The sequence below is a fragment of the Tenrec ecaudatus genome, chromosome 1 (assembly GCF_050624435.1).
Source record: "Tenrec ecaudatus isolate mTenEca1 chromosome 1, mTenEca1.hap1, whole genome shotgun sequence".
In the NCBI taxonomy this organism is placed as follows: Eukaryota; Metazoa; Chordata; class Mammalia; order Afrosoricida; family Tenrecidae; genus Tenrec; species Tenrec ecaudatus.
The window spans coordinates 238,856,835-238,861,823 of NC_134530.1; the positions used below are offsets into that span (position 1 = coordinate 238,856,835).

At 37.5% G+C, this 4,989-nt stretch overlaps 1 pseudogene; it reads left to right on the top strand.

Moving 5' to 3' along the window:
- The first annotated feature begins 1,184 nt into the window (after positions 1-1,184).
- LOC142437388 (small ribosomal subunit protein uS11-like) lies at positions 1,185-1,700 on the top strand (annotated as a pseudogene).
- The last annotated feature ends 3,289 nt before the right edge of the window (positions 1,701-4,989 follow it).

Sequence of the window (4,989 nt, forward strand, 5' to 3'; positions counted from 1 at the left end):
GATGCCTAGTGGGGCTCAATCAAGGACATTGTAGCAGTGAAGAATTACTAAACTTGAATGAAGGCCAAACATAATGGTGGGACAAGAAGGAATTAAAATGAAAATAGAGGAAAGAATCAGGAGGCAAAGGACATTTATAGAGGCATAAATACAGGCATCTATATATATATAATGAGAGGGGAATAGAACTGTGTACTCATATCTATGAGTTAAGAATTAAGGTTGCAGATGGACACTGGGTCTCAACTCAAATACTCCCTGAACACAAGAAGACTTTGTTCTAGCAAACCGGCATTCTGTGATGCTCACCTTCCCACATGATTACTGAAGACAAAATGGGTGCATAAGCAAGAATGGTCAAGAAAACTGATGGTGCCCAGCTATTAAAGATATAGCACCTGGGGTCTTAAAGGCTTGAAGATAAACAAACAACCATCTAGCTGAGAAGCAACAAAGCCCATGTTAGAAGCACACCAGCCTGTGTGATTAACGAGATCAGGTATCAGGCATCTAAGATCCAGAATAAAACCATACCCAAGGTGAAAGGTGGGGGGTGAGGGGTGAGAGGACGGTGCCATGGAGTGAAGACTCAAAGCCCATCTCTAGACAATTAGACATCCCCTCACAGAGAGGTCACAGGGAAGAGATGAGCCAGTCAGGGTGCAGTATAGCACCGATGAAACACACAACTTTCCTCTAGCTCTTTGTGCTTCCTTCCCACCACTATCATGACCTCAATTCTGCCTAACAAATTGGATTAGACCAGAGCACGCACACTACTACAGGGAATCCAGGATAGATAAACCCCTCAAGGTCAACAAGGAGAGTAGAGATACCAGGAGGATTAGGGGAGGGTGGGGGGAGAAAGGAGGAATCTATCACAAGGATCAGCGTAGACCCCCCCCCCTTCAAGGGAACGAATAACGGAAAAATAGGTCAGGGGCAATGGAGGATGATGTAAGATATGAGAATAATAATAATCTATAACTTATCAAGGGTTTGTGAGGTAAGGGGAAGAAATGGGAAGCTGATATCAGGGGCTCAAGTGAGAAGAGAATGCTTGGAAAATGATGATGGCGACATATGTGCAAATGTGCTTGACACACTGGATGGATGTATGGATTGTGATAAAATATGTAAGAGCCGGCCCCCAGCCTCTCTTTCCGGTGGGAGTCTAGAGGAGACGCGCAGACATGGCACCTCGCAAGGAGAAGGCAAAGAAGGAAGAGCAGGTCATCGCCTCGGCCCTCAGGTGCTGAAGGAGAGAATGTCTTTGGTGTCTGCCACATTTTTGCCTCCTTCAATGACACTTTTGTCCATGTCACTGACCTCTCTGGCAAGGAAACCATCTGTCGAGTGAAGAGCGGGATGAAGGTGAAGGCTGATCGAGATGTTTCGTCGCCCTACGCCGCCATGTTGGCTGCCCAGGATGTGGCCCAGAGGTGCAAGGAGCTGGGCATCACGGCCCTACACATCAAACTCCGAGCCACTGGAGGAAACCGGACCAAGACCCCTGGCCCTGGGGCCCAGTCTGCGCTCTGAGCCCTTGCCCTCTCAGGGATGAAGATGGGCGGATTGAGGATGTCACCCCCATCCCCTCCGACAGCACTCGCAGGAAGGGGGGCCTCCGCGGTCGCCGGCTGTGAACGGGACTCCTCAAATTATTTTCTGTCAATAAATTACCTTCGAGTAAAAAAAAATATGTAAGAGCCCCCAATAAAAATATTTTTTAAAGAATGAATAAAATATTCTAAAACTGATTATGTTGATGATTGTACAACTCTTCTTGATATAATGAAACTATGTGATATGTGAATTATATGTATGTTATTAAATAAAAGTTTTAAAAGTTTCTACTTCATATTCTTATGAGTACTTATTATTTGCCTTTGTAAATTAATAATAACTATCTTTCTTAGTGGCTGCAAAGCAGGACTTTTTTTGTGGTTTGACTGGCTTTGCCATGATAATTAAAGATGCTAAGTATCTTTTCATGACCAAGTGTATATCTTTTATAGAAAAATGTCTTTTAAAATCCTTTGCTCATATTTAATTGTGTGATTTATCTTTTTACTATTTAGTGTGAAATTTCTATTCATATTCTATGTACTAGACATTTATTAGTTATGTGGTTTGCAAATATTTGTCACATTATAAGGCTTTTTTTTCTTATTCACTTCCTGTTATTGTCTTTAAAAAGTTTTAATGACGTATTATTCACAAGTCACACAATTCAATAATTCAGCATATTGCTGGTGTTTTTTAATGCACAAATGTTTTTTAATCCTGTTGAAATCAAATTTATCTTTTAGGTTGCTTGTACTTTTGGTGTCCAAGCTAAAAAACCAATGCCTAGTCCAAGGTGATGAAGACTTACATTAATCAATACTTTAAAAGAACTTTAGCTCTTATATTTAGATCTTGATCTATTTTGAATTACATTTTGTATATGGTGTGAGCTAGAGACCTAAATTTGTTCATTTTCAAGATGATATCCACTTTCAAGTGAATATTGAATTGCACATTTTTTGAAAAAAAAAAAAAAACACCACTATTCTCACTCTATTAAGTGGGCATGAGTTACAGTATGCATTTATGGATCTTTGTCCATTCCTCCAGCAAACACAGTTGAAAATTTAAAAGGCATCAATCTGAATCTGTGAACCAATTTGAGGAGATTGCTTCTCAAATCCTTGAAACAGGATCTCTCTCTCTCTCTCTATTTTTTTTTTTTTGGAAACAGGATAACTTTCTAATGATTAGATTAGTAACTTCGTTCACCAAAGTCTTGTAGTTTTTACTTTACAAGTCTTACACTTTGTTTAGATTTTCCTCCTTAGTTAATTATTTTTAGTGCTGTGACATGTCTCATAACCTTGTATTTGGCAACCTTCCAGACTAAAAGAAAAGTCAAAAGAGTAGATAATGTAATATAGTCTCATACACCTTTCATCCATATTCAACAACTTTAGTAAATTTATAGAAAAATGAAATTAAAAGATAATAGAATTTTTCCACAAACTTTTAAAAGATCTCTTATATTTGCTTACTCTCAATTTCTTTCTCTTATTCTCTCTCTCTCTATTTTCCCCCTAGGAAGGGAAAGAAAATTCTAAAATTAAAATTAAACTATTATTTCAAAATGGAAATGTTGATAAATGCCTTTATGCCATTTGCAGACTATTCATTTTATAAAGATAACTTTAAAACAACAATATTCCATCTTTTTTTAATGGCTGAGGGGATATTTCTTCTACCTGACCATTATCATCTGGACTAATGATTATAGTGTTTAGAGATGAGAGACCAAGATAGCTAATAGTACCTCTAACTTCCAAAATTTAAATAAATTGATTTCTACTATCTCATATTCCATTTACATGCATCCTGTGATAAAACACCAAATATGGACAAGAGGATACCCAGAATTTTCACGAGTATCTCTAAGTGCAGTTATAGTATTTTATAGAGACCCAAAACAAGACTCATTCAGAAAAATAAAACCTTTAGTTTAATTTATTCAATTATTCATTTAATAAGACTCGCTGAATGTCAAGGAACCCTGGTGACACAATAATTAAATGTGCTTAATTGCCAAACCAGCCTGCCACTCTGTAGGAGAAAGAGGTAGCAATCTGCTTCCGTAAAGGTACATGGCTAGGCAACCTATAAGACCACTCTACTCTGTCCTATGGAATCTCTGTAAGCCAGAATACACTCCACAGCAGAAGGTTTGATTTTGGGTTCTCTTGAATGTTTCCTATTGGCAGGCGTGACATCAGATACTAGGAATTCCATATGGGACAGTCACGGTCCCTGTGACCTTGGAGGCTATAAGCTAGTGAGGTTGGAGACATTAGCAAGTGAATAAATAAGTTATATATTATGTTGCCTTTTTCTATTATTTTGATATATAAAACACTCTGAAACTTAATATTTTCTGCACTCATTTAATTCCTCTTCTGTGTTATATACAACCTTATCTATTTTTATCTATATGCCTATCTATCCATCCCACTTGATAGAAATACTAATTTATTTTAGTGCATAAATATTAATGTTTGATTATAAAAGATCTCAGAGTCTTTCAAATATGATTTATGCACCATATCATCTTCCTAAAACAATTAATACTGAAATAAATCTGGCATCAACAGTTTTAGTTAATGGAATTATAACCTGAAATAAAAGATATTCAAATGATACCTGCTATAGAGTAATCTAACAGGAAGCAATGATAGCAAGTAGTGAGTGGGTAATTGGTTGGACAGAGATTGGATCCATCTGTTTAAGTAGTCAGCAAATGTCTCTCAGAATATATAAATTGAGCCTTGAAAAAATGAGCAGAAACTACCCATGAGACATTGAAAGGATATAAGAAGGAAGTACAGTACAAATTGTCTGCTAAGGAGAAGAAATACTTTCTATGGCTGGACTGTGGTTGCACTTGCAACTTTGGGGAAGTAGGGAGAAAGTTCTTGATTGAGGTCACCTGACTTTCCTCTTCCCACAGAAGCTCTTGTGTTCTAGAATAAGAGAGTGCACCTGTCTGATTGAAAATATCTTGGTGGGCTACAAACAGGGAAATCGGGTTGTATTTTCTCTCAGACAAATGGTATTGTTTCTTTGCCAAATAATAAGAGGAACCTTAATTGGTTAGCAGCTACAGCACCCCATTGGACCCAATTTTGACATCATTTAAAGAACATCTCAGGGTCCCCCTGCTCATCATCCGTTCTCATTGAATTCCAGCGGAACACATTTGTATGTGTTCTCATTGAATTTAGACAAATTGCTCTTAATCTATAAAGAAATAAATAAGATGAGTAACCTAAATAGACCAAAGAAGAAACAATGCACTTAGATTACAGTGTTGGAAAAGGATATTGAAATTAGTGTGGTCTTCCAGGAGAACAAACAAATCTGTTTTGGTGGAAGTACAACCAGAATGCCCCTTAGAAGCTAGGATAACCTTCATCTTTGGACACA